Source organism: Rhineura floridana, chromosome 1 (assembly GCF_030035675.1).
Source record: "Rhineura floridana isolate rRhiFlo1 chromosome 1, rRhiFlo1.hap2, whole genome shotgun sequence".
NCBI classification, from domain to species: Eukaryota; Metazoa; Chordata; class Lepidosauria; order Squamata; family Rhineuridae; genus Rhineura; species Rhineura floridana.
The window spans coordinates 118662671-118687737 of record NC_084480.1 but is presented as its reverse complement, the minus strand read 5'-3'; the positions used below and the strand labels follow the sequence as shown (position 1 = coordinate 118687737).

At 40.4% G+C, this 25067-nt stretch overlaps 1 protein-coding gene across 7 annotated transcripts in view; it reads left to right on the top strand.

Annotated features, from left to right (window-relative positions):
* Nucleotides 1-25067, top strand: part of BNC2 (basonuclin zinc finger protein 2) — a 626204-nt gene that overhangs the window by 128351 nt on the left and 472786 nt on the right. Inside the window, exon 2 of one of the 7 annotated variants that reach the window (XM_061630529.1) lies at nt 134-254. The exons of the other annotated variants lie outside the window; for them this stretch is intronic. The gene's annotated coding sequence lies outside the window, so the exon portion shown is untranslated. The remainder of the gene's footprint in view (nt 1-133; nt 255-25067) is intronic. 7 annotated transcript variants of the gene reach the window in all.

The window sequence follows — 25067 nt, the reverse complement described above, 5'->3', positions numbered from 1 at the left end:
GGTCATATTGTTAAGTCCTCAGAGTGGGCTTGTGGATTGGCCTTCACTTGTTCATCAGTGAAGTTGGTGGGAATACTTCATGATCACCAACTTTATTACCTTGTTTATTCATGAACATATAAACTCTTTTCAGAATGTTTGCCCTCTGGTCACATCCTCTGCATGATGGAATCTGGACCTGTATCTTGCAAGTATGCATGACTGGCATCATGTGACTGATACTATGTGTGAAGGAGGTACATTTCACAACAAATGTATGTATGTACGCATTATGTTGTTTAGATTTTTATCCTGCCCTTCCTCCCAAAGGAGCAGGCAGCAAACAACAAAACAAGAAAAACAGTATTAGATGCAAACCAAATATCCTCACAACTAATATTTCAAAGTTGCTGGAAACAATAACTTCAGCCCCCAAATGCCTGGGTGAAAAAGGTTTTTTTTAAAATTCTGCCTAAACATTAATTATGAGGGCAGCAGATACACCTAATCAGGGAGGGCATTCCATAAGTGGGGACCTACTACTGAAAAGGCTGTGTTGCTGGTCAGCAGCAGTCGGATATGATTTATACAGTGTATGATTCTGTATGTAGGAGATCCCTGGCTCATACATGACACACAGGGGATGTTGCTTTAGGATTAAATGTCTGCACTAAGCTATAGTGCATCAGAATCTTACCAGATTAAAATTGTGTTGCACCCCACATCCTCTTCCATTTATTCCCAAGACGCAGATGATACTAGTAGTGTAGCTTTGGTGACTCTGCTTTATCTCTTTTGTTTACATTGTAATGTAGAAGCTAGCTTGTCAAATGAGTGGTATCCATTATTTGGCACCTTAAGTTGACATTTAACAAAGACCAATTTAATTTTATCCTGCTGTGAGAAGACTTTTTCGAGAATTAGACTAAGATTATCCATAACGTGGGTTGGTAGAGTGAGTATTGGATGTAGATCTGGATTCCAGTAGACACTTAGCCATCAGCCTTAAAGGGTAGCCTTGGGTTTGCCACTGCCTCTCAGCCAAATGTATATGACTGGGTTGTTCTTTACATAAAATAGACAATAATTCCATGTATGCTGCTTCAGCTCCTTTGAGGATGCCCAGAATGCAAGTGTTTAAATACATTGGTTCTTCCTAAAGATGGAAAATTAATGGTAAATATTGTCAATAGCTCTCAAGTGAATGGGGTGTAGATAGAAAAGTATAGCCATGGACAAATGACTGTAGATACAGTTTGGATTGGGAGTGGAAATTTTGAACAAAGGTATCAAACACTTGTGGTGGTAGTGGGGAATCCCCTGAGAGATCTAAATTTGTGAGCTCCCCAACTGGCTTACCTGCTGCTGCTCCTGCAGCTGTCCTTGTTCTTTCTTTCTTTCTTTCTTTCTTTCTTTCTTTTTCTTTCTTTCTTTCTTTCTTTCTTTCTTTCTTTCTTTCTTTCTTTCTTTCTTTCTTTCTTTCTTTCTTTCTTTCTCATCCTCAGCATTTGGGATGGAAGCCTTTCTCCCTCCCCAAGTGTCCTAGCATTTGGAATGCTGCTGTCACATGTAACAGGTACCTGGAGCACTGGGAAATGTAATTTTTCTCTGAGCTCCTGCTATTGGTAGATCAATGGGAGTGGAAGGCAATCTCAAGCTCAGATGAAAATCTGATCTAGAGATTAATTCAGTGGCCATAATGTATGCCTTTGTCTTGAAAGTGATCGTTATGTGTTGCTGAAGTTAGTATTCTGAACCAAGGAATTACAAACTCCTGTGACATTACTAGATAGGATAGACAGGCTGTTGGGGTAAGATCTGTCATATGCAATTCTCAGAATTTCTGTGTGACTATTTTTTTCTGTGTATGATTCATAGGGTCGCCATAAGTCGTAGTCGACTTGGAGGCACATAATAACAACAAATAATAAATATTAGCTGTTTTTTTCCTTCCCCAGTGAATTTGCATGTGCAGTATGATGAGAAACGGAGAAAAGCCTCTCTGTATCCACTTGCAACATACCATGCATAATTTTACAACCCTTAGGTTGCAGTCCAGTATACACTTACCCGAAAGTAAGTCCCATCAAACTCAATGGAGCTTACTTCTGAGTAGACATGTATTGGATTTCAGCCTTAATCACATCACCCTTCCACCCCAATGTGTGTGTAAACTAAAAAGCCCAAACAATGTAGCCTTTTCCCCATAGGGAAGGTGCTTCCACTGTCTGGAATAGTTTAAAGTAGCTTAAAAGGGGAAGTGCAAGGTGGTTTGGCCTAATCTATTTGAATGGAATAGGACATGAACTGTGCTCTGATCTTGCAGTGATACCCTTAGCAAGTGGGTAAGCCTTTCGCGTTAGACTTTCTTTGAAGGTTGCTGCACTGTCTCTACAAGTCTGTACCAATTATGGTGAGAATGTTTTGTTATAGAAAGTTCTGAGGTATAGCCTTAAAACTATAATAGGAAAACAGAGTGTTATTAGAGTTGTCATTAATTAATTAATTAATTAATTACTATCACAACAGAGTTGGCTTTTTCAAGGAAAGTTTGGAAAATAATAATAATAATTAAAAGGATATGTTTTTTCCTGTTTGCATTTCTAACCATTCTTTTTATCCTTCCTAAGAAGGTGAAACATACAGTATTAATGATGTGGATGTTTATAATCAGAGTGGCTAATATTTTTTGGCCCAAGGGCTGTAGCCATTCTAGGCCAACCCTCTAAGGTATGTTAGCGGCAGGTGTGGTCAAAAGTGGGTGCATCCACCCCACACTCTCTTTTGCGCGTGCACACACACAGGACATACACCAGTTCAGGCCCCTGAAGTGGGGTTTAGCCACCCCTGGTTTATATGCACTATGATGATGAATTTGGTTATGCTTTTTTATAACAACTATATGACTTTTTATAACTCTTAGTCTGCCTTGACAGTGTGGCTGCATTTGTTTTAGTACCTTCCAACTGCTATGGGATGCAAAGAATGTATTTCTTCTCTTTAAAGAGAAATTAGAGCTTGTATTGAACAGCTCCTCCCTACCAAATATTATTGAGCAACAGAGTCTGCCAAATTAGGGAAGAAGTTGGCTAGAAGTAGATTGAAGAGTCTGTTTAAGAAATATCTTCCTGTTATGTTATTAGAGCTTGCCAGGCAACATAAATGTACATAACATGGAGCAAACTGGAAAACCCAGCTTAAATAGCCTTCAAAGTACCATGCAGGAAAAGAGATTAATGAAAAATCCAATGAGATGTCAGGCCTACACTGTAGACCATAGAAGCTATATTTTCTCTACCATGGAATGACTTTTATATTCACAAAAGAGAGTGAAAATATACTGGGAGATGATTCCAAATCCACAAAACAAATTTCAGCTAGCTAGATTTACATTGCTCAATATGTAGCCTTAAATGACTGGTTTTGTGTGGTGTGATATTGTTATTGTTGTTATGGTTGTTATTTTTATTAGCAATTAGATTCTTGTTTATCACTTTCCTCCTCATCCAAAACACATGATATTGATATAGAAGAACACATTTTCCCTTGTATTTCTAGATATATTCTCCACCTTTACTTCATGTCTGTAAGCCTAGACAAGAAGTTGTATTTCACTTTTCTGTTAGGAATTGTGTGGTAAGGGACCACTTAGGAGATGGGTCTTTACCTTAAACAGGGCTCCGTGACTGTATGATAGGAATGAGAGCCGCTCCAGCTGCTGCACTATTCCCTGCCACACAGCTATTAAAAGTAACGGAATTCCCTCCTCTCTAAGGATTGGCAACTTTCCTGACAAAGAACAGGCGAGAAACACTCACAGGAATACATAATGTCACTATACTCTTTTTCTACAGTTGTTTCAAGGCCAATTTATACAACTAACAGAATCAAATAGTAAAGGTTTTCCTGATCTGTAACACTCCAGTCTGTGAGGTGGGAAGAGGAGTGGTTGTGAGTTTTGAATGCTGTCTCATGAAAAGATTTCCTTCACAGAAAAAGCTGGCATGCTGCAAAGGAGAGCTTTGTCTAGATTTCTTGAAGCACTTGATTTCTATATGCAGAGGGATGTATTTCTGCCATAAGGAAGCATTCAGAAACGAAAACTTCATACTTAACAGCCTGAAGTGATACAATTCAGTAAAACAGTTTTCACTTGGTAATGCTGACCAACCTTTGGGCGCACATCATGCAGTTTCTGGAGTTTGTCAGTGTGTGTAAATATTTTGAAACTTTATTCATGCATTTCTTTTTTTTAAATGATATATGCTATTTTGCCGTTTAAGAAATGTACACTGTAGTGTACAATCATTAACACTGATATCAAATAGTGTAGAAATTGTTAATTTGGGAAGAATATATTCAATTTCCTCTACCTTTTAGAGCTGCTGAAAATGGCTTTTGCATTTTATTTTTCTTAGCACACCATCCAGAAGCCTATTCAGCTTTATATGACTTAAAAGTGGTCCTTCCTTCATTTACGCTTCATGTCTTGCAGCCACACCTGCAATTTTAAAAGGGCTGTGTTCAGGGCACAAAGATGCATGTTGCAAGAGTTTCTAAAGTCATCATTGAAGTTGGTTCTTCCTTTAGTTCCTCAAGGAACCTATCAAACCTCCCTAAATCTTTGAGAGAGAGAGAATGTGGTTTGAGATCAGGTGTGTTAAAACTTCTTAAATGTCTCTTTCTCTTGATGTCTGTGATACCTAAAGATTACTCTGCTTTTGGGTAGGTGGGAAGCCTTCATTTAGGCACTTCTTGTTCTAGTCTTGCAGGATCCCTTGTCTCAGACATGGTCTTACTGTAATCCCTTGATGGTTTTCTTCACTGGTTCAGGTGCAAATCCTTCTTTACTCTCCAAAGCACTCCATAAATTCACCATATACAGAAGCTTTTGAAGAAGGCTCAACAACTCTAGATGTTTCAGCTTCAAAACTTTGCATGAAGTTTTCACAGAGTTGTACAGCCTTGTCATGGTGTGTGTCAAAGGAGAGACGGTGAGATCCTTTCACCCATAAGAGACAAGCCTGCTAACTATTATGGAGAATCACTGTAGGCAAACATAAAAGGCAAAGAGGGTGTACCTGCCTAATAGACCTGGACAGAAAGGTGCTTTTTATAATCCAGGTAATGAATGTCTGTATAAGTCCAGCCCTAAAGTCTTTATCTCCTAAAGAAGAAGTGCTGCTTACAGAACTGAGAAAATTAATGGGCCAATAGTGCAGTAGGGCCCCACTCTTATGGCAGGTTAGGTTCCAGATCCCCACCGGAAAGCGAAAACCACCAAATAGCGGATCAGCTGTAGCATGGGGGTCTGGAACCGAACCTGCTGATCGCACCAGAGGAGGAGAAGATCAGATCTTCCCCTCCTCTGGCGCGATCAGCTCGAGTGGAAGTCTGATCGCGCCAGAAGAGAAGATCGGCTGTAGCGAGCTACAGCTGATCTCCCCCTCCTCCGGCGCTACCAGCTGGAGTGGGCGAGTCTGACCGCCCCTGAGGAGAAGATCAGCTGTAGCACACTACAGCTGATCTTCCCCTCGTCCAGTGCGATCAGCTCAAGTGGGGGAGTCTGATCGTGCCAGAAGAGGAGATCAGCTATAGCACGCTACAGCTGATCTTCCCCTCCTCCGGCATGATCAGCTGGAGTGCAGGGAGCTCCAGCCCCCCTCCAGCTGATCGCCTGCCGGCGCCGTATTAACGGAACACCGGAAAGCGGGGCACCAAGAAGCGGGACCCTACTGTAAGCTGTTTCATATCTTCAGAACTGCTGAAGTAGGTAAGGACAACTAGGTGGCCCCTTTAAGCACCTTTGGAGGTGATTGGCATCTCTGGAGGCCTGCAGTTCAGGGGTTTAGGGTCCCAGGGCAGGACATGGGCTGCCTTTGGGGCCAACCTACCTCATCTGCCCAGAGTTGTAGGACCCCGGGGGAGGTGGGAAGGCCCCCCTGCTCACCTTCAGGGTGTGGTGGGGGGTAAGGGGTAAGCAGAATGGCTTGCCCTTGCCCTGGCAGGGGCTGGTCACCCTATAGCTGTAGCTCATCTGTTTGCTTATAGTCAGCTTCCTCACCTTTGTTTCCCCTCTGCAGGTTTAGTTTAAAGGGGTTTGTTTGAAGTTTTAATAAAGTGACCCTTTATTCAACCCAGCTGTCTGTGTCCGTGTATTATTTCTGCCCTCAGCCACAAATGCTGCTTACGGAACTGAGAAAATTAATGGGCCAATAGTAAGCTGTTTCATATGTTCAGAACTGCTAATTTTAAAAAAATATTTCAGGACTTTGGAAGTGAAATATCTTAAAATATTGTGCAACATACTTGAGTTATATATTTCTGTTTTAAATTAACCCTCCTACAATGTAGAAATATTTTTTTCTAGTACTAAATTGTGCTTCATGTTCCATTTCCAAAATATTTTTCTAGGACTAGCATCACCCATAGACACCAGCTGCCATATGCCAATTCAGCAATGAATAGCATCCATAAATGTCACTTAACTTGCCGATTAAACCAGATTTATGACTATTTTGTATTGTTGAAACAGTACAAAGCAGCTGGAGTATGCTGGATTTTTTAGCATGTTACATTTACATGGTACTACTGTCAGGATGCCTCTTGATTGTCACCTTTGCTCAGCAGCATTTGACACTGAGTTCTGGTTCCTGAGGAACATTAAGAGGACATTCTAGACAGTAAGAGAGATTTGACAATGGAAGCAATTAAGTAGAAGGGTGGTGAGCTCTCCCTCACTGGAGGTCTTCAGGCAGAGGCTGGACAGTTGTCTTTTGAAGATGCTCTAGCTCTGAGCCAGAGCTTGGACTAGATGATGTAGTGGTCAACAGAGCAAATCTGACACTCCTGTTGCTGCAACCGCAGCATGGTGAGCTTCCTGCCCCTCACCCTCTCGGGAACCGGTGAAGTGGTCCTGGAAAAATTTCTTCTTGTTGTTTGTAATTATACATATTTGGTTTTACTCAGGAAAGCTTCTTTCAAAAATTAAAAAAGGGAACTGTCAACAATGCTCTGTTGCCGCTACTTCTCACCAACTGCTACTTATTAGATAGCCTATAAGGCCCTCTTTCTATGATGTGTAACTTTGCTTGCTTGCATGAGCTCTTTGCTCACAGGAAAGCAGGCACACACAGAGAAGTAGACACATGGTGTACACACTACTCTTGATTTTGCCTTCAGATTGGTGAACCACTGGACAAGTGGTCTTGATATCTGAGTTAACAGCATTTCTCAAGGAAATGGATGATTCTAATGAGTGAAATATGTAACCTCAACATAGTGGTGCAAATGAGCTCATACATGCTTCTTCATTGCATACAGCAAAGTAAATACAAATGGACAAATCTGTACGTACAAACGCACACCATCTTTAATGTCCAGCCAGTAATATACTAATCTTTGTATATATGGAAATGGAAATGGCCTGCCTTCAAGTTGATCCCGACTTATGGCTACCCTATGAATAGGGTTTTCATGGTAAGCAGTATTCAGAGGGGGTTTACCATTGCCTCCCTCTGAGGCTAGTCCTGCCCAGCTGGCTAGGGCCTGCTCAGCTTGCCACAGCTGCACAAGCCAGCCTTTTCCTTGTCTGCAACTGCCAGCTGGGGGCAACTGGGCTTCTTGGGACTATGCAGCTTGCCCACGGCTACACAGGTAGCAGGGCATGTAACCCCTGAGCTACTCACTGTGGGAGTGATCTTTAGCCGGGCCTTTATACCCAGGAGACACAAGAGGGGATTTGAACTCACAGACTCTGGACTCCCAGCCAGGCTCTCCTCCCCACTGTGCTATACCAGCTGTCTTGTATATATGTAGAGATACACATTTACATACTACTGTACACATATTTAAATTCTCCTTTTCCGCTTGCTGTGATGCCAATAATTATCATCCCTCCCCAGTTAATGCTATTTGCTTTTAAAAAAAATCTTTATGTTAAATGCAAAGATACACTTTAACATCCCTTCTAGTTTGGCCCTGAGACTGTGGCTTGCCTAAGGCCACCTAGTAAATTTGTGGTTGAGGTGAGAATTGAATTGAAAACTTTCCACTTGCACATCTTGGCTTCATATGCTGAAAACCATTGGTCTGCTTAACAATGCTTCTGTGGACTTAGGAAACACAGTGTGCGGTACATAATTAAATGGATAGTATGTAGTGATAAGTTAATAAATAAAATATAGGTGTTCTCATTTTGATGCTAGAATAACATAGCATGCCATACTAGAATTCACAGTTTGAGAGCTTGATTGGGTTGGTTGTATGACTACTTTGTGGGAAAAGAGGAGGTTTGAAAATTATGTTTGTTTTGGAGTCAATTTGTATGGTAAGTTAAGTATGAGATTTATGGTGTGTAGTGTGCAGAATGTTGTATTTACTCTTCCAAATCATATGGTTACATGCAACATCTGAATCTGATATTTTGAAACCAAGTTCAGGAAATATAGCATAACTGAAAACAAAACATCCCCCTTAGCTGCAATTTATTTTGACTTATTTGTTAGTTCTGTAATTAAGCCATTACAGTATTTATTTTTCTATTGTTGGTTGACATTACTTTTCTTAGCTTCTCCCATACACATTTCATTGAACTGTACATATCCAAAGATATTTCTATATCGTATTGTTAAATTCTTTTAATTCCTTCCTCATCTATTTGTCAGGCACAGTGCAGTTCACACCATGCACTACTCCAATAGAATGATCTAGATGCCTAAATCTTCTCTAATGCTAAGTCCCTAGTTTACAGGCTACCCTTGCTCTGAACGTGAATAATGGCTGCAAGGATCCATAGATCCATATGTGATCCATAGAAGCCTTATGCCAATTTTAAATCAGAGTAGAAGCCACTTCCCTAGCCTTCCGCAAGTCATTTTTGGGTGCTGAGTGAAAAATTTAAATTCTCATTATTTAGCAGTTTTGCATGGGAGAAACTTGGGTTTTAATCTAAATAATTATAAAAAAGTGTAAATGAGCAAAGATTGCTTCCCCCCACCCAAACCTTGTGGGGTGGTTTGCCAAAATCTCTTTTGCAATAATGACATTCATTTGTCGTACAATAAATGCTGCCAGGAAAACTAATAACAGTCATGATCATGCTAGATAATTCTGGTTCATAATATATTTCAATTTTAGAATTTTTAATTAAATATATTGGTAAATTTACAAATGGATGTGTAAAGCGAACTGCATCCATCTTACCGCTTAATGTCCTAGTTGTGAAGGATTTTACTGATTGTGAAAATATTATGCAAGTTATAGTTAACTTGTGCCTAATTAAAAAATGTACAATGGCTTGTATATAAGGAAGTGCCAGCTGGAGATGATTGTGCTAATGGAATCTCCCCATTTTGCTGTGTAAGAGTGTGTACATTTGTGCAGGAATTTGTGTAGATGTACTATCTTGCAAAGTATGCAAGTGTGCATTTGTAAATGTACAGTAAAACCTGTCTTAAGTGATAACCCAAGGGCCTAGTTGTGGTAGTCTTTTTAATTAAAGGTCAAACAAAATTATGCTGGAAACCTTAGGGAACCTTTAAAGTGATTTCTTAAGACAGGGGCTGCCTATTAGATTTTGTACACTGTATAAATCTGAGTAGTTGGTCTGTGAATCCCACCCTGCCAAGAGTATGAATCCTCATACATTTTTATTGTTCAAGTGGAAATGGCAAAACATCTGTGGACTGTTGAGGTTTCAGTCATAATACCAATGAAACAAACCATGTTTTCGAGAAACTAGTAATGAGAATGTAATTAGACTAGGTTTAATTCTTTTTTTTTTCCACTTTGCTTTTCCGTTATAAATGCTGTTTTAGCCTAGATGAAGCACTTCACAAAACTGTTTTGACATATTTAAATGGTTTTGTTGTTGAAATGTCTCAAATGAGAGAATGGTTGACATTTTGGAATGTTGACACTCCAAATTCATAGCAACAGCTATGCTTGTGAACTGCTGACTAGGGATTGGGTACAAGGCATGAGGCTGAGGAAGGAATTTTGAAAGGGAACACTTCTGATTCATGACAGATCCCTAAATGTTTCCAGCACTTACAAATATGCTTTGTGGTACATAAAAGGAACTAAACCTATGGTCATTATCATTATTTTTAACTTGCTAAATTTGAAATTCTTCTGGGATTAAAAAAAATGGCTTTATTTGTGGCAAGGTTTGTGAAGGTTTGTGAATATGTCCTGGTAAAACGCTTTGTGTGAGCTTGAAAGTGTGATAGGTTCGTCTTAGAGGCATAGTGTAGTGTTATCGAAGTAACCATCACTCAACAAGAAAATGGAAAGGATTGAGAGCACTTAACTTAGCCCTTAAGGTAGAGAAGTTTACAGGGTTTTTTTGCTGTAAACGGATTTCTTATTATGCTGTTCCTTGTACTTCAATACTTTAACATTTCTTGTAGCTCAGAAAATAGTGTCTCCTTTATTACCAGAACAGGGAAGCCATCGTCTCATCTTCATGGTTTGGGAGCTGCTGCAGCATGTGGCTGTGAAGTAACATCAAAATCTTGCTGTCCTGTGCTTCCAAGTAACATCAGAAGACCTGGGTCATGTGGGAAGAGCTTTTATTGCAGTTTTTTTGCAGTGTGGGCTCTGCCCACATGGCCTGGAGTTTCTACCATTATCTTTGCAAGGGGAGGAGTTGCACTGCTGTGACTCGCATGCCTTGAGGGAAGCCTTACTGGAATTAGGAGCAGTGTACCGTTTATATTGTGGAGCTCTTCCAGGAAAGAATGAGATGACTGCTAGTGATGGGAGGTTGTGCATATGTGTGTGAAAGAGCAAAAAGGACTGAGGAACAGGTGTATGCTTGTGTTTTACATGGAGACATGTACATGCTCACTGACAGAGGAGAAAATGTGGTTTATGTGTAGGAAAATACCCAGTATAAGTTTCCATGTCTTTTTATTCTAGCTCTGAACCATGAAAATGTTGAATACATGGATTGTTTGATATTGATTTGGTTAATACCTATCCTGAACTCTCAAGATAGGCCCTTGTTCTGCAAAATTTTCAGCAATAATTTGCAGATTCATGGGTTTTAAGCCTGCCTTCTGGTTTTAGAGTTATATATGAGCATGTGTGCCATTAATACATGCCATGCAATTCTTGATTTTGGCATGATCTGCGATCACACAGTATATATTAAAGGTATTGTAGCTTGTACAATGCTTTTAAAAACTGACCAAAGCCAAGCATGTTATGTATTTCTGTTTTTAACTTCACCTCTGCATGTCTATGTAGACACCATGTAACAGATAATAGCAAGTGACACATTAGGCTATCCTATGAATATGAGTTCAATCTTCAGTATTAAAAAGATCATGGAGCTGATTCTGCCCTGTTCAAGTGATTTATATTCAGAACAGTTACATGGTTAATCCATTCCTGTGTTACTTTGCCATATGTGTGCACCCATGGGATCACTTCAAAGAACCAGGGCTTGAGTTCCAAATATTACATAGAAAGTGGCCCATAGCATGAGGATTCCCAATCATGTGACTTCTTTGCAGATGATTTAATGGGATGATTGCACATTGGGGCTATAACTCCATATACACTTGTTTCCATTGGACTCAATGGAAGTTTCTTCTAGGTAGCTATGTCTAGGTTTGTGCTGTAAATAGGTAAATAAAAGCATGTTGCCTAAGGCTTCTATCTTCCTTCCATCAAATAGTCATGTGCTTACATGTGTGAGGTTCTTTGTAGATACAGAATTTGACTATTTTATTTTATTTTATTTTATTTGCCTTGGTATCATTATGGTCCAATGAAATGTTTTAATATTGTTATTTTTCAGAGGTTTGGCTATATGTGAATGAAATGTTAAGACTTTTTATGACTTTCAGATGCAAAAGAATCAGGTCAGGATCTGGGCTATGATATAAATCCACTTCTCTCGATTTAAGTTTTGTTGAAATCCTGGGATTTGTATTAAATGTGGGGTGCTGGTTAGATCAGTTATATTTGATTGTATGCAGTCATCAGTGGGTTTCTTGTGGATGGAGCTTCATTACTCTTTTACTGCTGTCAGCAGCAAGAACCTCAATTCACATTCTTTTAGGAATAAACCTTACATTATGTTTTATTTTATTTATTCACAGCAAAGCTTTGGTCCTTGATGGCATGACACATATTGTCCTTTACTGCTGTCAGCCATGAAGAGGAGGGCCTCAGCAGATTTTTTAAAGCCTTGTGACATAGAGAACATTTGCCTGAAATGTTCCCATGTGAGCCACTATCTTGGCTAAACTCTGAAAGGGAGGGGGGAAAGTGAATAAGGCTTTTGTTGAAGAGTGACAGGCAGGCAGTGCTGGCTAAGTTTAACTTAAATCCTTTCGTTGATATTGGAAAGTCATAAGCCTGCAGATGACATTGCCACATTCAATGCACTGTGTGATCTGGGACTTTGTTGCTTGTATCATTGTGTGGGTATGTGTACAGTGTAAACATTTTATGAACTGCAGTTTCTGATCCATCGGTCTGTCTGGGCAAGAATGTCCCTTGATACTAAAAACAACAGCAATCAGGACAGAATTGGTCAATGCAGCATGTCTAATGGTGGGAAGATATTTGAAGGACTCACTACAGACACAATAGACTCTCTAAATAGCCTCTTTGCACCCTGAATCTTATTGCAAACAGGTTCATTAAGGAGAGACATTTTGACACACAGCATCACAGTAATGAAAGTAGCTCTGTTTTTCTAATATTGTATCTTGCCACTTCAGTTATGCTGCCAGTGCAAGATTTCCCTTGTGTTGCTGTATATTTCTCCAGAAAAAGAATCAGTCTTCATAGAATATACAATTATTTTGTACGGGAATATATAACTCACACCTAAGATACAGTGTTTTCTTGTTTATGTGCACTAGTGCAAAAATAATTGGCAAGCCCATCTTCCAGACTAAAAGACAAAAAAAACCCAAAATGCCTCCACCTTCTATTGGAAAGATTTTAAAACAAATTGTAAGATAACACAGCAAAATAAATGTTGTCACAGTAAACTCTTCTGATGACTTATAGCAATGGTATATTCTAAAGAAAATATATTTCACATTCTCTATTGTGTTCTATGTTATAACCAGACTGTTAACTGTTGAGCTAATAATCTACTATGTCAGATCCAAACAACCCCATGTGCAAGTAGAAAGTGATTCCACTCTCAGGGGAGAGGTTGCTAATTTTCCTTTCCTCCTTGAGTGCTTCATGCCATGTTTAAATCCCACTTTGGAAGGCTCCACGCCCTTCAGGAATAGCTTTTCAGGAAGTGAGAGGGGCTACAGTGGAAATTATGTGGGGGTGTTTGAAAAAGATGTGGTTGCCATGCACGGGCCTTTGAATCCCAGGTTTTGTAGAGAAGTGTAGAAAATAAAATATTTTCTTTATTTTGGAAAATGCAGAGCTTGGAAGTAACTAGCTACAAGTAACGAATTACTTGTAATTCATTATTTTTTGAGTAACGTGTGGGTAATTCCTTTACATTTTGATTGTAATAGAACTAGGAGTAATTTTACTACTTTTGTGGAGTAATTGTAATGTTTCCAGAATTACTTTTGGGCATTACTTGGGGGGGCAGGGGAAGTCTTCTGCTCCTTTGATTTGTGGATGGAAATCATGTGCCTCAAACTGGGCTTCTGTGCAGCGTCGCTCTTTCCTCATGCTCTGTGGATGGGTAGGAGGCGACGATGGAGGAGGTGGAGAGTGAGACGGGGTGGAGTGGACAAAACAATTATTTAAAAAAACAGATAGTGGTAGTGAAGAATGGAGTGGAGGGAAAAAGGAGCCGGAGGTCAAGAACATGGATAAAGGAGGAGAAGGAGGCAGCAGCAGAATGGAGAATAAAGAACTGTGGAAGTGAAAGATGACAATGTGTGTGTGTGTGTGTGTGTGTGTATGAGAGAGAGAGAGAGAGAGAGAATACTGTGTTTGCCCTTGGCACAGAAAGTGGCCTCCATCACCGTCTCTGGCTACTGTGCTGCATTTGCAGTATTTTAACTGTTTTGCATCTCAGGGGAAAATGTTTGCTTGAGTGAGTGACCCTTAGTTGGTGGTGGGGCAGGGTCCGCGAGGTGGTTACGTGAGAGAGATTATGCTTGCTGGCTGAGTGGAGGGTGGGGTTGCACTTGGTATGACGTGCAAAGATCTGAGTAGTGGCCTCTGTCTCCCTCCCCACCACCCTTACCAGCAGAGATATCACCATTGCTATCTTATGAATAAAAATAATTATTCTACTACCTGTATGTGTGTGTTTATATTTAATGTTGTTTTAAGCTACTTAGATGTGCAGGAGCCATGGCCAGCACCTTGTAGGCGTTTTTATTTTAAAGTAACTGAAATGTAATTGTAGTGATTACTTTGGAGGAAAAGTAAAGTAATCATTTACTTTTAGAGCAATTGTAATTGTAACGGTAATTACTACTTTTTGGGGGCATGTAACTGTAACTGTAATTTATTACTTTTTAAAAGTAATCTTCCAAGCTCTGGGAAAATGTAATGTGCTTGATTGAGAACAATGGCTACATATACAGATCAAATGATTTACTTGCCTTGTAGAACTTGGGTATCATCTCCAATGTGGGTTGATAATTAATTTTGATATACACTCTGATCTTTGTTCTATATCCCAACGAAGGAAAACAACAACATCCTGTGGGAGCATCAGCTTAGATATCTTTAACTAAATACAATTTTATTGATTGATTTCTATTTCAAAATTTATATCCCATCTTTCTATATGTCAGTTCAGAGTAATACAATACAACAACCAAAATAAACTAAAACACAATCCTAAATGAAAATTATTTTGCTCTATATCACATTGTTAACAACAGTAACAACAAAACTTTAATAATGTTATGCTATGCATCTTTACTTGGAAGTTAGTCCGATTGACATTTGTTTTATTTATTTCACAACATTTATATACTACTTGATTGGACTCCCCAGTCAAACTATACAGCAGAGGCTTCTGCAAAGCTTCTCCAAGCAGGTGGATGAGGGAAAGGAAGAGGAGGTGCAACACCGTGGGGCATGAGACAGGCTGCCTGCAGAAGCCGGCAGAAAATCTGCTTAATTCCAGGGGGGTATCCAGAATTAAGCAGATATTTGCCCACCCCAGCCTACAGCCTGTCTCTTGTTCAATGTGGCTCTTCCTCCTCCTCCTCCCTGGGCTGGCACTTCTGGGGAGGATATTGCTGTGGCCTCTGCTGTATGGATGTGCCCAGGGTGGCTCCTGCCTCCTCCTTCTCCATGGTAGTGGGGTGGCAGATCTGTAGAAGTGCAGTGTGAGTGTGTATGTGAGGGAGGTGGCATGAAGGGATTCTGCATTTGACAGACGTTTACAGGGGAGAATGGTGGCGAGGATGATGGAGGCTGAGAGAAGGAGTTTACATAGGTAGGGGGAGGGTGGAAGGCAGTTGCAACCCCAGGAATGACTATTTTGACTTCAGATCACCCAGACTGGAAAGGAATTGGATGTTGTGCTTGCTTTGGGTTTTTTTTATCCCCTCCTAGAAGTGATAGATCAGTTCAGGTTTCAGAAGAGGAGGGGCATATTAGTTGTGATGCATTCGAAAGGGATGAAGAATTGTGCCCTTTCTCTCTCTCTTAAAAAAAGCTTTAGAAGTCTGTGAGATCTTCCCGCCTTCTCCCCCTCCAATTCCCTTCCCCCCACGCATCTGAAAGTATTCCTGATGCAAAGCATTATAATTTGCAAAAGCAGAAGGAAAATGGGAGCTTTTTGCCTCAATTTGTTATATGAGCAACAGATTATTCAAAGCAATGCCTTCCCTTCTCTGTCAAGCTCTGCCCAGACAAAATTCATTCTCTGTCTGTCTGTCTGTCTGTCTTACACACACACACACACACTTAGGCTGCAATCCAATACACATTTACCTGTGGGAAATTCCATTGAATCCAATGGAGCTTACTTCTGAGTAGACATGTATTGGACTGCAGCCTTAATCTGCTCCCTGTGGGGAATGAATGCTGCTGCTGTGGGAGGAGCAAACAAGGAAGCAATTTTCTCAGCTAGGAAGGCAGCAACTCCAACATGTTAAATCTAACTTGGTTTACTTAGGAGTAAGCTTCATTAATCGCAGTGGGGCTTGCTTATGAGTAAAATGCAAATGGTTGGGTTGCATGATACTATAGCAGATTTATCTTGATAAAATAGGTTGTTAATTTCTTTGGCTGGATTGTATGAGAAGATTAGAGATAAGAAGAATGATAGTTAAATGATTCATGTGAGTTAAGGTCATTTTGTTATTCTAGGTACATAACCTTGGAGTGGAGAAGGCATGGAAGGATCTTTCAACAAATGAGCTTCTAAAACCATAGTATGCTTTTTAAAAAATTCCTTAATGAAAATAGGCTTTAAATGGGGAAGGGCCGTAGGTCAGTGGCAGTCTGGCAGAGCATCTGTTTTCCATGCAGAAGATCCCAGGTTGAATTCCTGGCATCTCCAGGTAGAGCTGGAAGAGACTCTTGCCTGAAACCCTGGATTGCTGCTGCCTGGATTGCTACAGTGTCAGTGTAGACAACAGTGAGCAAGATGGATTCAGTATAAGGCAGTTTCATGTCTTCCCATCTATCTTCCTAGACTTGCTTAACTGCTTTCTTTGATATATTATTATTATTATTATTATTATTATTATTATTATTATTATTATTATTATTATTATTATTATACTGAGAAAGAGTGTCTCCAAAGAAAGAAAAATAAAAGTTACGTGTAGTAGTCTCATCTGACAAAGATAGGCAGGCCTATGAAGTCTGTGACCAGATAAGCCATGCAGGGTGGTTTGTCAGAGACTTGACAAAACTCCTATTTGCTGTCTATATGAAATTACAAAAATGCAGGTTGTGATGTACTTGCACGCCACAGTACTTGGCTGGTGAGTGCTGTTATGGGGGGAGGGGAAAGATGATTGTGGTAGGCCAATTGGTAATTTTGTGGCTAAGGGAGTGTGCAAGGAGGTTGGTTAATCTATGTGGCTGGTGAATCAAATGGGAAGGGATCATGAGGACTGAAATGAGAGGGTGAAGCTTCCATGGGTTTTTTTTTCTTTATTGCTGTAGATTTCCAAGTCAATTATGCAGGCTCCAATAGTGTCAGTGGTATAACCTTTGAAGGGATGGCAGTAGGAGGCATGGCATGATTCACAAAGGGACCCTGTACTTCCAGGAATTGTGATAACTAGCAGAACACAATTTATAGCAAATAGGAACTTGCAGCCCACTTGAGAAATTGAAAAATGGAACAGAATCAGATAGCGAACCCCATCCCTAATTTTCATGGAGCTGACTATGACTATGGACTGCCTTCAAGTCAATCCCGACTTATGGCGACCCTATGAATAGGGTTTTCATGGTAAGCAGTATTCAGAGATGGTTTACCATTGCCTTCCTCTGAGGCTGAGAGCCAGTGACTGGCCCAAGGTCACCTAGTGAGCTTCATGGCTGTGTGGGGATTCGAACCCTGGTCTCCCAGGTCATAGTCCAGCACCTTAACCACTACACCACACATTAAAATCAGATGTAGTACATTTAAATTGGTTAGATTTAGGAATCCCCTCACTTCCTCCTCCCCTCACTCCAGTAATAATAATAATAATAATATTTAATTTGTTTGTCGCCTATCTGGCAATTAGCCACTCTAGGCGACGTACATTAAAAAAGATAAAATACAATAATATCAGATGCAATCACATTAATAACAATAGATAGAAATACTGCCTTTCAACCAGTCATCTCATGACAAAGATCAGTATGGATCAGTATGTTATATGCAGCATATGTATATCAGGCCTCAGCAGTGGTCCATGTCTAGATGGTCATGTTCAGGGGCTCAGGGAAGCAGGTGGTTAGTCAGCCAGAGCAGATATATGATACAAATCACGCAGCAATCAAAATCAAAGGCAGCAGTCAGGGGGAAAGGAACAATGTCTTCATACTGGAAGCGAATTGCTGAGACAACAGATCAAGTTTTGAGGCTAGGGTTATTTTAGGACCTAGAGATTGAGATTGACCCTTAGGGTCAGCTGACTGGACATTCTGCAGCCTTGAAGCCTAGCGCTCTCTTGAGCAGGCAAACAGTAGATGTGTAGGAAGTAACTTGCCAGAGGGTGGCTGCTGAGAACCTTGCTTCAGGTTCCCTCCAGTGCTTTGCAATGTGCTCTGTACCTTGCTGGGCCACCAAAAAACCCCAAACATGCTGTATTTTTAGCCAGTGGTGCAGCCAGGCTCCTGGTGACACGTTCACGAAAGGCTTGTTTATATATTTCTGCCACGAGGCTGCTTTCCTTTCAGTGGGAAAAAATTGTGTAAATAAACTCTCACTCTTCACAACAGTTATCAGCTGATTATTGTTCCAGCTCACAACACTGGTATTAGCCATTTACTTTCTAAAAAGTAAGAAAAAACTCTGAATTGCTAGAACGCTTACCTGCTTGATTGCTGTGTCTTCTAGCATGGTCCAGGGTGTGAGACAGGGGTGTATTTTATCACCCTGTTTATTTAATCTATACGCAGAACATATCATACGGAAAGCAGGATTGGACCAAGATGAAGGAGGTGTGAAAATTGGAGGGACAAATATCAATAATTTAAGATATGCAGATGATACCATATTACTAGCAGAAACCAGTAATGATATGAAACAAATGCTGATGAAAGTTACAGAGGAAAGCACAAAAGCAGGACTACAGCTGAACGTCAAAGAGACTAAAGTAATGACAACATAAGATTTATGTAACTTTAAAGTCAACAATGAGGACATTGAACTTGTCAAGGATTATCAATACCTCGACACAGTCATTAACCAAAATGGAGACCATTGTCAAGAAATCAGAAGAAGGCTAGGACTGGGGAGGGCAATTGTGAGAGAACTAGAAAAGGTCCTCAAATGCAAAGATGGATCACTGCACACTAAAATCAAGACCATTCAGACCATGGTATTCCCAATCTTTATGTATGGATGTGAAAGTTGGACAGTGAAAAAAGTGGGTAAGAACAAAATCAACATTTGAAATGTGGTGTTGGAGGAGAGCTTTGTGCATACCATGGACTGCGAAAAAGACAAATAATTGGGTGTTAGGACAAATACAGGACTATCATTAGAAGCTAAAATGATGAAACTGAGGTTATCATACTTTCGACACATAATAAGAAGACCTGATTCACCAGAAAAGACAATAATGCTGGGGAAAACAAAGCAGCAGAAAAAGAGGAAGGCCAAACAAGAGATGGATTGATTCCATAAAGGAAGCTACAGACCTGAACTTACAAGATCTGAACAGGGTGGTTCACGACAGATGCTATTGGAGGTCGCTGATTCATAGGGTCACCATAAGTTGTGATCAACTTGAAGGCACATAACAACAACAAAGCCCCATTGAATTAAATAGAACTTACTTCTGAGTAGACATGGTTAGGATTGTACTGTAATGTGTTCTGACTGCAGATAATTCAGTGATTCTTTTTATCCAAAACAAGGAGGGTTAAACTAATTTGAGGATGCATAAAGGATATATCTTGTGGGATGGAGAAGGGTTGGGTATGGACCGGAACACTGACCTAGAAAAGGTTACAAAATAGTATTACCCAGATACAACCAACTAGAAAAGATCTTATATGGTCAATTTTGTTCCCATACAATGCTCTCTTTCTCTGCCAATGCATTTGCTAGAGGATTCTGTGAACTGGGTTCCCCAGAGATACAGATACGATTCCTAAGTGCTAGTTCCCATATGAAGATCCTGGCTCATAGGAGATTTTTTCTGTGTTAACACATCTTTGGGACATTTCACAAGGAGACAAAATCCATTGTGTGAGCAGGCCTGAAAAACCATTGGAACTCCTCATGCCCTGTCCCAAGAAGTATAATGCATAATTCATGTAACTAGACTGTAACAAATACATTAACATTAGATTCATATTGTCCCAGTTTTCTCTAAACAGCCTTATATTGGAAACAAAGTCTAATTTTGTTCGTTTATGTCAGACTGCTAACAGTTCTATTTATGTTGATTAGATGTCAATGACAGATTTGTCTGATAAAGTAGTCTACCGCTTTGATTCCTTTCTTATGTAACACCTCTTTGGTTTCACTTGACTTCTTGAACAATGGGATGCTGATCTATAGGTACATTTTGCCACAACGGTCTTATTCATGAGCCTCTTCCATAACATGGAAGAATATACATGTGTGAGTTTTACTCACTTGCTTTTGTGGAGAACCGTTTAACCTTTCACATGAAATGAATAAGGTGGGCGTAATCTACTATATATTTCTACCTGATCATTGTTTCTTTGCTTCTCATATGCTTAAAATAGAAAAAGAAAAGGCTAGTGTTTTGAAGAAAGTCACTAGTGTTTTGAGGAAAGGTGGGGGCTAATACAATATTTTTATGGTTCTAGATTATAATTTTAGGGTTCTAGATTAATTTTTACAACACATTGGTGTGTGGTGTTTGGTTAAATTCTGCTTACCACATGGCAGGTTAATATATTCAACCAAGCTATTCTGGAATAGCTTGGTCACCTGCTTTGGCTTTTAGATGACTCTGCACCAGGCAGTGTAAAGAACAAAACACACTGCAGAGTAACTAATAAAAGATATCTACAGTGAGGAAAGCATAGTTTTGTTTGGCACACCAATGCTTTCATTTCTTCCCAATGTGAATTCAATCATCAAGAAGAGCTGCCTGCGCAGACATGATTTGAGGGGGAATGTCTCCATTAGTGCTGAACTAGAATTGCCATCTCTTAATTCTTCAAACACTACAGTCTGGTTCTGTGAAATTTCAAAAGTAATAATTTTATATTTTGCAAAAGATATGCTTTTTCATGGGGAGCCATCTCTTACACCTGTCATGTTCTGAAGGCAGGTGAAAACAAAGAATTGGGGGGGAAATTGTGTTGATGGCTGCTACAGATTAAAACACATCAAGTGTAATCAGGAGTGCAGAAATGCCTTGTGTCATTTGGTAGGGTTTCACAGAAGTTCCTCTCTTTTTGTCTGAGGCCATCTAATTGCAGCATTGGTGGTAACCTCAAAGTGCTATTTCCTCCCATCTATTTACTTTTGCCTCGGCTCATGGATTGCTGGTTTCATAGATTTTTAAAGTGGGAAATAACCATTTGAATTCACTGCAATGGATACTTAATAATGCCAAACTCAGATGTTCACTGGCATACTCAGACCTGGCAACTTGGAGTGCTGTTGAACAGCACCAAAGCAGCAGGTGGGCGAGATGTATATGCGTGCTTAATTTCTCCCCTTTCCACCACTTTGAAACCTTATTTCCTCCAACCCTGATAACATGGCAAATATATTTGCCTCGGCCAAAAAACAGCTGGAGTGAGGGGGTTACATGGGGAAATGGGTGAGGGGAAGGCTTAAGACAGGGGTGGGGAACCTTTTTAGCACCACAGGCCAGATCCTTATCAGGATTGGCCTCATAGCCCAATTTGACAGGTGGGTGGAGGTATCTACCTGTCAGTTACCTGATATCACAGTGACATCAGGCACAAGGCGCTGCTAAACTTGGTCCCTGGCAGGCCAAGACTGGCCTGTGGGCTTGAAGTTTCCCACCCCTGGCTTAAAGCATTCCGGCTTAGTTGCTCCTTATCTCCTTTAACCTGCACCCACTCCCTGCCACTTTTGCAGGTGTTTGATCCAGCCCATTGACAGAAATGTTCTTGATTTGTACACTTTCCTTCCCAAGTTCTTATGTGCCCCATTACAATGAAAGTGGAGCTCCTCCCCAAATTATGTGTGAAATAGCGCTACCTTGTTGTGGTTAAAATTTTGTGCACCTTTTATAGACTATATTAGTTTTGGATGACATCAACTTTCTTTGTAACTTTTGTGGCTCCTTAGAATTGGACCACCTGAGTTTCAGTTTCAAGGCTCACTTTTTTCATCACGGTACAGATTCCGAAGAAACTCTGCACCTCCTACCAGATGGGTCCTCTTCCAATTGAAATATAGATTGTAAAAGACAATAGGAAGTACTACACATTTATCCTTGTATTTTAGATTTTTAGTTTTGAACTCACCTGATGCCCTCCATAAGGTATATCTGTGGAGGCAGATATTTCATGCAGTTAATTCCTCTAAATACTGTAAACAGCTTGTGTATCCTGCACTGAATCCTGTATCCTGTCTGTATTGTTTATTTATATAAACATTTATATCCCTCTGTTCTAGTTCCCAGAGTGCCTTAAAACAGTTTCAAATCACAATAAAATAAAATATATTAAAATAGAGCGCTATAACAATAAAAATACATCACAAATATATGTGACATATAAAACAACAACATTAAAATCCATTTAAAAGCAACAACAGCAGAGATAGCTTGCAAAGTCTGCTGGCATAGAATTGTTTTTAGCTGCTAGAGAAATACAGTCATGGAGAGGACAAGGTGTTCCATAATATTGGTGCAGCCACCAAAAAGGCCCTGTCTCTTGTCGTCATCATCAACCATGCTTCCACCTTGGCTGCAACACAGACAAGGGCCTCTGATCTTAGGAAGTGCTCAGGATGGTTTGGTAAGAGGCTATATTTCAGGTATCCTGGCCCCAAGACATTTAGGTCTTTAAAAGTAATCACCAGCATTTTGAATTGTGTCCAGAAGCATATTGGCAGCCAACAGATATTGCAGGCTAGGTGTAACATGGCCCCTTTGGGTGTGTGGCCACTAATACTCTTGCTGCTGCATTCTGGACAAACTGCTGCTTCCAGGATAGTCCCACGTCAAATGCATTGCAGTAATCCAATCTTATTGCACCTAAGGCATGTGTTACCAGGGCTGATGGGTGCAGCTGGTGTACCAGCCTAAACTGAGCAAAGAAACGCCTGGTCCTAACTGCCTCTTGGTCAACCAGATGTAAAGCTGCATCCAGGAGCACTACTAAGCTGCAAAGCTGATTTTTCAAGGGAAACACAGCCTTGTCCAAAACAGGTTGAATTCCTGTTCCCCAGTCTGTCTGTCTCCTGATCCAGAGCACATTTGTCTTGTCTGAATTGAGCTTCAATTTGTTAGCCCAACACATAAGTGCCTCCAGTTCCAAAACTTCCAAAGGTTCCTTGGTATTAGATGAAAAAAAAAGAAATAGAGCTGCATGCTATCAGCATATTGAATGAATGAATGAATTTATTTAATTCAGTCCAAGACCAGCAATTTTGACACATATAAGTACAGACATATAAAATACATTTTACCCAAGCCTAATACCAGGTAATAAAATAATTGAAATAAAATTTAAGATGATTGGACCAAGCTCTTTCTGCGAGCCATGGCCACAACACAGAATTTCGCAACCATATCTGTGATGAATGGATCTCAATCTTCAAGTAAAACATGGACTTCATTTTCTTCGAAAGTTCTGATCCTTTTAAGAAGTCAGGGATAGATGAACAGAGTGCGAAGATCAGAATAAAAGTGACAACGTAACATAACGTGCTCCACTGCTCCAGAGTCACAGATACAGTGCCTGTCTGCATAGGGCACTTTCTTATACCTCCCATCAAGTACAGCCAAGGGAAGAGCGTTAAATCTGGCCCAGGAAAATGCCTTACTGTACTTGGGAAGACTCAAAGTAGTTAGGTAAGTCGCAAGTGTGGGCACCTTTGCGCTGGGCCTAATATAGGGAAATGCTGACAACTGACTCATATTAAACTGAAGTTCTATGTCCCTAATACGTTGCATGGTGAGTTCTTTGACTTTGAAATATCCCAGTTGTAATATAGCTGACTGGGAAAAGCCTAAGGACAACAACTTAGAGGTCACCATATGTTTCCATCTAGATTGAAAAAGGTTGGTAAGGATTAATGGGGCAAGACCCAGGGGGGCAAAAATCAACTTAAGCCACAAATTTATCCTATAAGCCCACACCCTGGTCTCAACCAATAGGGTGTCTACCTCTCGGCGTAATGCAACGTTTGGTATGCAGCTGGGCAGGCCTAAAATGCTCCTAATGAATTTTGATTGAACACGTTCCAGAGGGGCATAGTTGCCTTGAGGGCATAACTGTGTTCCATATAAGAGTTGGGGAATTACTCTGGCGTTAAAAACCAGCATTGGCGAAGGGGCGTATTGACCCCCTTTGGAGAAAAAGAATGAGAGAAGCACCCTAGTGCTTCTCTGCGCACTTTCACCAGCATTTTTTAAATGATACGCCCAGGAACCTGATGAATGAAAAATAATCCCCAGGTATCTATAAAATGGAACTTGTTCAGTCGGATGGTTGTTCAGCTACCAACGATGTTTAGATCTTTTACGGGTAAATATTACGATCTTAGACTTGTCATTATTAATTATAAGATGTTCTGTCTCAAAAAAGAGCCAAGTACTTTTAGAAGACGACGCAAATCCACACAAGTTAAGGACAGTAGGACAGCGTCATCAGCATACAAAAGAGACGACAATGATCTACCTGCTAGCATGGGAGGGTGGGCATTTTCCGCAGCAAGATGTTTAATTAGAGGATTAATATAACAATTAAACAGTGATGGCGCAAGGACACACCCCTGCTTAACACCGTTATGCGTTGGAATAGAAGCTGATAAGTGGCCCGCTTGATTGCATCTAACTTTTAAAGAGGTGTTCCCATACAGGTTCTGAATCAAGGCGAGTAATCGCCTGTCTATCTTATACTCCCTCAGTTTTTCCCATAGCCTGTCCCTCGGGATCAGGTCGAATGTGGATTTAAAATCAATAAACGCCGCATACATATTGATGGCAAAAATTTGGACAACCTCTCCTAATAGTTCCATGCAGATGTTGAACAACACAAGGCACAGAAGCAACCCGTGGGGGACAACATACATTAATAGCCAAGGCATTGAGCAGGAGTCTTCTATCATCACTTTCTGTTATCAAGGAAGGACCAGAAATGGCAAAATAGTGCTTTACAATCCCATCCCCACCAGGTGGTCCAGAAGAATTCCATGGTTGATTGTACTGAGTACCACTGAGAGAGCTAGCAGAGCTTACAGGGACCTACTTCCCCTATCTTGTTCCCTGCATAGGTCATCTACCAAGCTTAATAGTTCTGAGTGTACTTTT